This window comes from Cydia fagiglandana, chromosome 20 (genome assembly GCF_963556715.1).
Source record: "Cydia fagiglandana chromosome 20, ilCydFagi1.1, whole genome shotgun sequence".
Taxonomy (NCBI): domain Eukaryota; kingdom Metazoa; phylum Arthropoda; class Insecta; order Lepidoptera; family Tortricidae; genus Cydia; species Cydia fagiglandana.
In genome coordinates this window covers 8,638,348-8,650,949 of record NC_085951.1, presented here as the reverse complement: position 1 = coordinate 8,650,949, position 12,602 = coordinate 8,638,348, and the positions used below count along the sequence as shown (strand labels likewise).

Genomic DNA, 12,602 nt, shown 5'->3' with positions numbered 1-12,602 from the left:
TAAACCAAGTGCTTGTGACGCCATTCGGCCTGTACCGGAATTGATTTCAATTGTAGATGAGTATACGTATACCTACAACTAATATCTAATACCTATTGATTCATTATAAGGCAAAAAAACAATTTATAAACATAGCATTGATTCCATGCGATCGAATCGAAACATGCGAACGTAATATAGGAAATATGTGACTCTTCACGGGAAAAGGTGTGCCTTATAGCTGATCTTTCTTTGATGTACCACCTTATGTAATGTACTTACCTTTGAAAGCAATAAATTACTGAATACTGAATACAGCTGTTGAGCCAGTTTAGCTAAATTTCTTTTTTAATTGATATAATTATAACTGATTTAATTTCGTGTTGATAACGTTTATCCGATATGACCTCTACCTGTACAACTGGTCATGTGCATAACCTCTAGATGACATTGTTGGTTCAAGTTCAATGTAACATATTTATAGATGATCTGCCTCATCGCGCTGATTACGGTAGATACCTACTATATTTGATGCAGTCATTTAAACTGAAAAATTGTAAGTGCAATAAAAACATCTTTTGGACTGAGTCAATATAAGGACAATGTGGCTAATTCCGTCATAGGGACTATTAGCGTCCATTAGCGTTTTTCTCGAACAACGAACAAAATTGATAATATCATCGATAATGCAGCGATTGCGTTTAGTTTCAGCAGTCAGAGCAAAGGGTTTTTTCCTACGATTGAAAATGAAAGAAATATACGCTCGTGGACGGAATAGGCCCTATGACGGAATTAGCAACATTGACCTTGAATAAATGTTTCCAAAAATCGTATTTTTTTTATTCTGTTACCTTTGAAACTTGCCCGGATTTTGTGAACTAAGCCGAGAGCAAATCGGTAACCAGCACTGTCCGTTCGTGTCGTAATAGTTCGTGAATCTCCCTCTCTCTCGCTCAAAATGCTGGAAAAACCGGACAAGTCCGAGTCGGATTCGCCCACCGAGGGTTCCGTGCTTTTTAGTATTTGATGTTATAGCGGCAACAGAAATACATGTGAAAATTTCAACTGTCTTGCAATCACGTTTCATGAGATACAGCCTGGTGACAAACAGACGGAGAGTCTTAGTAATAGGGTCCCGTTTTTACCCTTTGGGTACGGAACCCGTAAAATTATATTCCAACCATGTTCGCGGTATTAGACTCTTGCCTCGTTTTACGTCTGTATACTTAATTATGGTAAGCAATGATAATGAATATTAAATTTCTACCCGAGCACCTTGTGTATGAACTCTCCTTGTTACGTGGGCTTTCTCATTTTAATTAGTAACTTATTTTAATTAGTTTTCTTCATTACATTAAAAGTTAAAAGTTCTGAAGAGATTTCCCAATACTCATAAGAATCGAAGCGAATTGGAAATGACCGCGAAGCTTTCCCGGCTGCATTCCTAATGCCTATTCAGCTAATGAGAACCAATTCAGGGAGGTATCCCTTACACGTAAAGCGGGGATGAAATTCCCCCCTCCCCTCTTTAACTTTTGAACCATGGCTCCAAACCATGATTGATAAAGCAGTTTTTCGCAAAATCTCTTCCCTTATTAAAAAGACGAGCGCTGCGAAGGTACACTCTTTTGCTTGGTAATATGTTAATGATACTTACTAATAGGCAGCCTATTGTGATGGACGAGTAACTACGGAACCCTACACAGCATGGCCCGACAATCGACATGCTTTTGGCCGGTTTTTATTACATTACTCCGATTGGTACAGTCGCCATCAGATATATCGGAGCGGCCAAGGTGTTCACAATATCTGAACGCGCACTCCAATGCCTTGACAATAGAGGCGTGTTCAGATATTTGTGAACACCTTGGCTGCTCCGATATATCTGATGGCGACTGTACCTATTTAGCTCAACATAAAAAAAGTTGAGTGGAGTTGGAGGAGGCCGCGCTGGACCGCAAAGAATGGAAATCCCTTCTGATAACCCTATGTCCCTGATGAGGGATATCAGGATATCATCATCATCATAAAAAAAGATTAGCTAAGAGTTCGACTAGCCTAGCAAGAGCGATAGGAACAAAATCTCAGGATCCGCCGCTTTGTCAAAGTTTCCGTTAAGCTATCAAAGACTCTCGCTATACTTTACTTTAGAGTAGTAATTACACCAGTACTCTTGCTGGCTTCCTGGAGGAACTTAGGAAGCCGTAACTTTAAAATTGAAAAATGGAACGCTCATCTTCTGATCCGTTATATCGGTCATATGACTACGGGATGACGTAAGTAAGTAAGTAAGTAAATACTCTTTATTGCACCACAAAGAAAAATAAAATAACAGATTTACAGTGTAAATAATGGTAGCAACAGGCGGTCTTATCGCTGTAAGCGATCTCTTCCAGACAACCTTGGGGTAGCAGGATATAAAGAATAGAAAACTTTTAAAAACAGGTAGTGCACGAAATAAGTTACAGGAATAAGAAGATTACACATTCGGTCATATACAATTATATAAATATGTACCAATAGGTACAAACAAATAGTTTAATATATATAACATACATATACATATATATAAACACATACAAAAATACAAACACAATAAATATATATATATATATATAAATATATAATATATACACAGGGGCACATGTTACTTTAAGAAGATTCTTAATTTTAGAAAACGAAAAATTTTCACGTTATTTATCCTAAATGTATACGCGGCGGGGGACTTCGTTTTATAAGGAGTAGTGATAGTCTACAATGCTTTCAAATGGTATAAAAAATATGTTTTCATTTTCCCCGTATTACATAAGTTTAAATATGACTGACATTGGCTGTACGTGACCCATTATCAGCTAGCAGGTACCCTAGAGTCATTGTCATTAATATAAATGAACATGGGAACTCGCCATTGAACTAACATTTCCGTGAGATCTTTTCTCGTTGCACTTTGCACCTACAAGTTACACTTGCAATGATAGCATGTTTCATGTATTGTGTTGTGTGTGAATAAAAAAAATATACCTATATCATAAAAATAAAAATATCAGAGCGGCTAAGGCGCTCAAATCTTAACATGAACTATAACCCCTTGACTGAAAGGCGTGGTCAGATATTTGTGAGCACAAATTTGGTATATAGCTCCTCTAGCTTCTCCGCGACTCCTTTGCGTAGTATGATGATGATTGATGAAAATTATCCTTTGTCTGTCCTCGGGTGTCAAAGTATCTCCATACCATATCCGAATGTCATCTAATTCGATTCAGCGGTTAAAGGTTGAACGGGTAACGGACAGAAGTGGTATACTCGCTTTTATAATATTAGTAAGATAGGTGAGCGCTCCTTGTGTTACAAAAGATAAGAAAATTGTAATGAATGCGCAAGAAAGAAGAAATCATACCTAGGTACAATATTAATAAAAATTACCTGTAATTATTAGTTTCACGTAAACGTATAAAATGCCTGATAAAAAAGTAGTTTAGCTTATCTCCTAAGGTGTTAGATGTACTCTTTGGTACGGGAAATAGCGCCTTTTGAAAAGTAATCTAGATCGTAGCTCAAAAAGTTTCCAAAAGAGCTCTTTCTTCGTAACTCCTTAAAGATGCGATTGGCGTTGTGAGACTCACTTGTTTCACCGGCAGTTGGGATGAAGAAATGTTACATTTCTCATGTAACTTTTCTCTCGACACCCGGAGATGACAGCCTATTTCATCTCAGTACAGGCTTATATGCCGCAAAAACATATTTTTAGTGTTCCGTACCCAAAGGGTAAAGCGGGATCCTATTACTAAGACTCCGCTGTCCGTCAGTCCGTTCGTCCATCTGTCACCAGGCTGTATCTCACGAACCGTGATAGCTAGACAGTAGAAATTTTCATACACGATGTATTTCTGTTGCCGCTATAACAACAAATAGTATAAAGTACGGAACCCTCGGTGGGCGAGTCCGACTTGCACTTGTCCGGTTTTTTTTGTTTGCTCATAATACATATTGGCGAGTATCAGCTGGCTTCCACAATTCTGTGACTGATTGTCTCAGCAGCTCGATGTCGTGTGGCTGCCTTCAATATATCTGCAGTTCTGCACTACTAGGCATTTAAATTCTTCTAATAAAATTGAAAACGAGTGCTCAATAGGTACCACTAGATTTCCTATTTCTATTGGTCTATTTCAATTATATCAATTCGCTGTTTCCCACAAATTTTCGAGTGACGAAATAGACCGCTCGAAATTCCAAAATCGGCCCCCACTCACTCTTCTCTCTCTTAAACACATATTTGGCATAAAAAAATCATAATATAAAAAAAGCTTTTCATTTCATTAGTGGAGATGGCTGTGATATCTGGGCAAAAACGGAGTTGCCATGCGTTCTGTTTAACTTAGCAACGTTATTTGCACTTTAGAGATATTTAAAGTTTCCTACACCGGAGTTAGCTTATAAACTAGACTTCTGGGTCCGGTATGTTTAGCTCAATGAAAACCTGGAGACCTGGAGGTGGACTGGAGGACTTTTGCGTACCTATTAGTTTATTCGTTAAAATTGTGTATGCAAGTTAAGTTAACCTCGGTGTATACGGAGTGATATTTTTAATGGGACAGTATGGGAAAATTTAAAAATGTTGAAGATATTGGTAGGCTCTGGAAACCAACACTGAGCAATCCATCGTGGCTATTTGTAAAGTCCTGTGCCCTGCTTATCAAAAGCTTGTAACTTGTAATCATACATCGTTATCGCGGGAGCAAATACGATTTGACAATACTGAAAGATTATAAAAAACAGTCAAAAACAGAAATGACATTCGTATAGAGAAACGTTTATACCTACGACCTTAAAATGTATAATTATTTTATTGAATATCAATGCTATCTTACCTCCATACTTGACTTGATTGGTACTTAAAAAGATTACCTATTAGGTACGCAACCTTATCAGTCAATTTAGACATTTGTCAATCTTGACTGATCTTTATTTGTAACAACATAATCAAATAGAAGTTGCCTTTAAAATGCCTCGAAGGAAAATAACATGTGATGAATTTGTGGGGTTGTTTATACAGGATTATCCTGAGCTAGAGGCTCGCGATACAAATCTATTTTGCTCGAAGTGCAATATTAGTTTTTGTAAAACTAAATCTTCCGTGAAACGTCATTTTAACTCTGAAAGACACACTTCTCTCAAAAAAGATTTTAGGTTGGAACTGACAAAATTTCTAGTAAGCTGTAACATACCGTGGTCTCAAATAGAGAACCCTGTATTTAAAAATTTCATTGAAGATTGTGTATCTGGAAAATTTGAAAAAACTGTTCAGGTCCCTTCAGAATGTTTGCTGAGGCAGACTTGCGTGAATGAATTATACGACAAAGAGATGGATATAATTAGAGACGAATTAAAAGACGCGTATATATATGTAAGTGTTGATGAAACCACAGATGCTATAGGTCGTCAAATCGCTAACGTTATAGTAGGTGCTATGCTTGAAGATGATGTTGGAACTCCACACGTGCTGTCAAGCAAATGTTTAAATGAAACGAACAATATCAGTATAACTAATACTGTAAAAAATGTCCTGGATGATTTGTGGGGCCCTGGTCACAATAAGCATGACAAGGTGTTGTTGTTATTGACTGATGGTGTGGGGTATATGTTGAAAGCTGGCAGAAATTTGAAAACACTTTTTCCGAACATTGTCCATGTTACATGTTTAGCCCATGCTCTTAACAGAGTTGCCGATCAAGTTCGTGTTCTTTTTCCAGAAGTTAACCTATTAATTTCAAATGTAAAGAAAGTATTTCGCAAATCTCCGAAAAGAGTAAAAGCATTAAGAGAAATGTTTAATGGAATTCCTTTGCCTCCAAACCCAACAATTATTCGCTGGGGAACATGGATCGAGGCTACCACTTACTACAACAAGTATTTTGATGAAATAAAAAGCGTTATAGACACATTTCGTAATTCAGACGCACAGTGCATCGTCAAAGCAAAAAAATCTTTACTCAGTGCAAAAGTTCGAAAAGATGTAAATTTCATAGCAAAGTATCTGCAAGTAATACCAGATGCTATAAATAAACTGCAGTGCCAAAATCTATCTCTTAGTGAAAGTTTGACCATAGTACAAAATACATACAAACATATATCCAAATTAATTTTGAATAAAGATGGAAAACAGATTTTAAAAAAGTTCAAAGTGGTTTTGCAGAAAAATGCCGGATATGAAGTTATGAAAAAAATGTGTGAACTGATATCGGAGAAGGAGATAGTACTAGATTCAACGATATATCGTTCTACATTTGATTACTTCCGTCGTTTTAAAAACGCACCCATTACAACAGTAGCAGTCGAAAGATCATTTAGCCAATTAAAATGGAAATTTACTGCACGACGCCGCAGATTAAGAGTAGAAAACATAGAGAAAATTTATGTCGTATATTACGAAAATCACTTAAGATCAACAAAAATTAAATAATGTTGTACAAAATAAATCATGAATATTTATTTGATATGTCGATTCCGGGTCATTATTTACTAACAGAGTGTAAAGCAAGATTTATGAACATTATGCAACAAAAACTTCGTGCTATGTATGATGAACTTCTTGGAGGCTTATAATGTGTAGGCAGAAAGGTCTGTTTTTACTAAACGGGCAGTCTGTTTTACCACTTCTTTAATAAATTTATATTTGCTCCCGCGATAACGATGTATGCTTGTAATACAAGTGGAAGTCCCTTTTTGACAGCTTTTGTTAGAAAGGGACTTCCACTTGTATTACAAGTTACAAGCTTTTGATAAACAGGGCACAGCTTTACTAAAAGAAACTACTTACCGAAAGTACCGAACAACGTGATGCTCACCCTTTCCCCAGGTTTTGATATTGGCGAAACCATCATAGTTCTGATAGAAGCCATTATTAAAATAAACTGAATGTAATTCAGCGAATGTAAAGGGGCCCACTGATTACCAGTCCGCCGGACGATATCGGCCTGTCAGTTGTTCGGAGCTGTCAAATTTTTGTTCTAACTGACAGGCCGATATCGTCCGGCGGCCTGTTAGTCAGTAGTCGGCTTAAGCTATAGTTCGTTTTTTTAGCCTTAGAAAAAAGGTAAGCAATCTTAACATGTCTTTTAATTGAAAAACCCTTTTAAATCAGTAACTATTACTTATGAAAGCAGAAGAATATAAATGAACGTGTTAGATTCATAATTGTAGCCCAGCATAAGTAATTTATGCTACAACATGTCGATCCTTAAAATGATATAAATTGGTATCTAAATTGGATGTCACGATTCTGATTCCCAGTAGGTCGCCAAATAATTAGTTTCTCAATTCCAAACTCATTTTAAATTGATCGTTAAGGTATTAATGGGAATACTAATAAAGGTTTCCATTACGTAGAACTTTATGAGATCGGTACAACTTTTAGGTACTTGAACTTAAGGGGCCCACTGATTAACAGTCCGCCGGACGGTATCGGCCTGTCAGTTAGAACAAAATTTTGACAGTTCCGAACAACTGACAGGCCGATACCGTCCGGCGGACTGTTAATCAGTGGGCCCCTTTAAACTTGAATATCAAATGGACATAACGGAACAGCTCTAATATAACTTATAATTTGGATTACAAATAAACTTAACGGCCCAATGCATTTATAATTTTTCACCACACCAGCTCGGAAAGGCTTACTTTGCACTTAAAAAACTGATAGCAAAGTTCCATTTTATTCACATGTGAGGCAAAGTAATCAAATGCAAATTTTGAGTTGCTTTCTTATGTTTGATGGCAGAATTGACTTTTGAATGATGATTTTGGATGATAAATATTTAATAACATTCATTTAGATTTGATTTGGTTTCATTATCTTTGATATTTTACATTTAATATTTGCTTCGGGTTGGTGTGGTGAAAATTTTTGTGTTTCACTCGGGGGCAAATTTTGTTCAACCCTCGTGCTTTTGAAACCCTCGCAACGCTCAAGATTCCATTTTCGAACCACTCGCTACGCTCGTGGTTCAATTTTGGAATCTTTCGCTTGCTCGGGTATCAATATTAGCACGAGCGGTTAAACAACAACTTTGCCCCCTTGTAAAACAATAGTACATTTCGATGCTAGTGCGGAAGGTATGTCATTACTTCACGAGTACCGAGGTATTTTGACACGAGCCGCAGGCGAGTGGCAAGACTCGGGACGAGTGAAGAATGACATTTCCGCACGTGTATCGAACGACGTTTTTTAATACAGTTGCGAAAAAATAAGAAAAACATTGTTAATCGTACACTAAACAAAAGTGGTAACAGTGACAGCTCGGTTAGACGTCGTCTTTAAGTATATTATATCTATGGGCGTTTGGCAGCTATTCCGTTCCATTCAGTCAACTTATTAAGAACGGAATTTTCAATATTGAATATTAAAAAATAAACGTGTTATAATGATGAAGAGGTAAGTAATTAAATATGAAATATGTAATATTTTTCGTATTCTTACATTAACGGTAGGTTTTTATGCTGATTACGACGTTTAAAGGAAACTAATATTAACACTCATCAATAAGTAGTCGTGAATTGGAACAAGTATAAATTTAAAAAAATTGGAAAAGTAAAAAGCACTAGTTCGAGATAACCAACTTTCCGCACGCTAAACAGCTACGTAAAGTAGCACTTTTTGAGCAACTGTATTAAAAATAACTATTAAAGCATTAAAATAGAAATAAGTAGTATTCGGACAAATCATCGCAAAACCATCAAAAATCATTTATATCTCAAAATAGGACAAGATTTATTAAACTCATACGAGTATTATGTACACAGTATCTTTATAAAAATTCCAGATTATACAAAAAAACTGCAGTTCAAAATTGTTAAAAAAATTGTATCATGTTCCATACAGTATTTATTTTTGCGATAAATTGTCCTAACTCTAGAAATAAGGCACGTTTTTTTATGAGATCTCTCATGGATATTGTATTGAAGTTTTATTACGACTAAGCTATTAAAAAATTGTGTTTCTATTTTGCAGCGTAGGAAAGTATCTGCGTACTCTTTGCTGACATAAGCATAATATCAATGTGGCGAAAACGGTCCAAAACTCTAAAAGGGGAGACCGTCTTCAAGCTTTTAGCTAGCTTCGTTATGAACACCCTAACGGTGTAGAGCCCCGAAATAATGCGATATTTTAAATGCGACATTTTTATTCCTTATCAGTGTCAGAGTGAAATTCCATTAAAATTCCTTTAGTTCCAAATTACAAGAGGACCTCTTAAAATACGGGGTCGGAATTCAAGAAATTTCATTATCTTTGTTTAATTTTTGTTTGAATAACGAGTGGGTACTTATCTATTCTTTTAGACAGGAAGATGATTAATTATTAACTTATTAGGAAGCCTCGTGTCTATTTAATTATTTATATTGGAAAGTAAATTTAATGTCAAATCGTAAAGTTACGTTTCCTGTGAAATATTTTGATTTCTATGCCACTTTAAACTTTATCATTATTTAGACTCTAAATAGAGTCACGTGACGTCTTAGAGTGACGATCATTATAGAATCCACTTGGCATCTCGTATTATTGTCACTGTGACAAGGTTAGGGTGGCCAATGTTGCCATATGAAAAAGTGGAATATCATGACAAAAGTCTCGGCATTAGGTACCCTGAAATTCCTGACATTCCCTATAGGCAAACTTAATAGAAACTGGCCATTACACCAAATCGTGTGTTATCGTTAGTAAGAGTGTGTGCACTTCTTTTTGACCCCTTACCCGTTTAGCTACTTCTGTTCGTGACTGACCGTGCCACGGACGCCACGGTTAACATGTTACATGTTTAACCTCTGAGCGGCTAGGTACCGCGAAAACCGAAATTCGCAAATTGCGGGGATCTCTCTCTTTTACTCCAATGCGGCGTAATGAGAGCGACAGAGAAAAATCCCCGCAATTTGCGAATTTCGGTTTTCGCGGTAGCCGCTCTGGTTTGAAAACCGCATGCTTTAGTCGCCTTATTAGTCCGACAAGAAAGTGTAGAAAATTATTGAGGGCGCCACTTCCTACGTAACTGTCACATTTATGACGTAAAATGCTTAAACATGGCAACAATTTAGTATAATTTTTAGAGGTCCTTTTTTATTTTCCTACGATTTTACGTCGCACTCAGCGCAGCTAGCGGCAATCTAGGGGTTTTACGATATTAAATAAAAATGTAGATACGGAATCACCTAAACTACCTAGACGAAGTAATTTTGCCATCCTAGCTAGACGTAACTTCAAACAGCAAAACTAAACTTTAAGTACATTGTGATAAAATCTAAATTCATCTGCATCTAACGTGTCTGGCGAGATACCTGCTGATTCATACGCAGCCGGCTTTCACCTCGCTAAGTTCAAGGTGAACTGCATCGTAAGGCCGGCACGCAAGGTCGTTTTTACTATGCCACGTGCTTTGCAGCTGTGATGACAGGTTCCATTGAGAAAGTAGGTACTTGACATGTTATATGGAGTTATTAAAAAAGTTTGCCAATATTGGTTTTATTAATTCGATGATTATAAATATAGGCAAATATACAGTGTGGAAAAATAAGTCGGGGCCCTGGAGGGAAACTACCTTAAATCCTTAAGTTGGCGCATTTTACTTAAAGAGACATTCCTTTATTTTTAAAAAGAAACAAAACTGCATTCTAAGTTTTTCTAAAACTGGCTTGCCTCGCCCGGGAGTCGAAACGACTAAAAATTCCAAAAAATAAACACTCACAATTTTATTCTACTGGTCGATACAGTTAATGATAAATAAAATAAAATAAATATAAATAAAAAGCTTTTATTTCAGGCAGTGGGTACCCATATACAAAATGCATTAAAAAAAACTAAAACTACAACTACTGACACTGTAGAGGGGTGCCACTCAACCACTCATGTTAAAAATAATAAAATAATCAAGATCGCACATTTTAAGTGCAGAGTCATTTTTTATTCTGGTCCATGTGAACAGAAATCCAGCGCTTAAACACCGGACTCCTTATATCGTCAGAAACAGCCACAAGTATTTTGTTGTCGGAAAGGCGCAGTCTGCTCCAGAACGAGGCAACGCGGGATCTCGTTACCGCGAAAAAGTCGGGGACCCCCGCGTCCGCGAACATGCCCGACGCGCTGCAGCACCGCGGCAGCCGCATAAGAGCCCGGAACGCGTCATTGTACTGAACTCTTATTCTGCTCATTGCCTTCTGCGTGAACGTTATCCACAACTGGGAGGTGTACATGCCTAAACAGTATGCCTTGAAGAGTGTGGTTTTTACATCCTTGCTGCATTTAGAAAACCGCCGATAACATTTATCAAAGAAACATTAGGCCTTACACTTACACTCGTCTGTCGTACAAAATATCCATAAAATCTAATATTTAGTACTCAAGATTTTTTTAGACAAGCCAAATTGAAAAAAAAAGAGAAATCTTTGGCGCTCTGGCGGATCGTTGTATGCTGAACGCCGTCAAATAAATGTTAAAGTCGTTGAAAGATTGATTGTATTGACTTTTTTCTTTGTTGTTATTATGGGAGTGGCAAGGGCTAATTACCTTTATTATTAGTTAACCCCAAAATAATTGTTTGCCTTTATCGGTCACTCTCATGTCGATCGTTGATTGCTGTCATTTAAATTATTAATTATGCTTATAATAGTAAGGTGCGGTACGGCTCCGCCTGTTTATGGGCATTTTCACAAATGTACCTACCATTTACTTTCTTTCGAAAATCCATCAACTTTTGGGTTATATCTACTCAGAATCACGAGGTCTATCGAATTAAAAGAAAAAAAAAACAGTTTTGTAACGCATTTTCACATATATTTTGTATGGACCGTTACAAAACGGACACCCAAAATTTATATTAAAGACTGGGGACACTTTTCTTCGTCTCAAAACACGTGGTGTCTGCATAAAGTAATCAGAAAGGTAGACAACGACAGTGAAATACCTATTCAAAAGACAACATTTTCTGAAAATCATATCGTCAGTGACACTCGAACGTACGTTATTGGATATGGAGAAATCCTCATAAGTTGACCTCTGTCAATGTCAACTTTTGTATTTATTTTTAGCATGGAGCGACATGAAATGAATAATGGAGGGCATGCCAATATAAATATGAAAAGGGAGTAAAGAAATGACAAAATGCCATGGCGGCTACATCTTGACAAAGATGACTGTTCTACTCTGTATGTAGTATGATTACCTAAATCATACTCTGGCATTACCTATCTCTTCTAAGTCGGTCCCTCACTGCTGAGGATCGTGACTCCGCTTACTAAATTTTTCCTATGGCAGCTCTCCACTTCTCCCTGTCGGTTGCTTTGTGGAAAGCGTTGCTTAGTGTGATGTCCATCTGGGCGGATATTTGGTCACACCATCTCGTTGGACTTGGTCCTCTAGGCCGTCTGCCGTCCACCTTTCCCATCACCACAAGTCTCTCCAAGTTGTCAGTGTCTCTGCGAGCTATGTGACCGAAGTATCTTAGTACTCGTTGAAGACAGATGGTGGATAGTCTAGGCTCCTTTTCCAATTTGAGCTGCGCTAATATGGATACATTAGTGCGGCGTGCCGTCCAGGGTATTCGGAGCATGCGCCGCCACACCCACATCTCAAATGCATCGAC

The 12,602-nt window shown here is 37.2% G+C and overlaps 1 protein-coding gene across 1 annotated transcript in view; it reads left to right on the top strand.

Annotated features, from left to right (window-relative positions):
* Positions 1–12,602, top strand: part of LOC134674541 (very-long-chain 3-oxoacyl-CoA reductase) — a 57,164-nt gene that overhangs the window by 23,039 nt on the left and 21,523 nt on the right. The gene's annotated exons all lie outside the window — the stretch shown is intronic.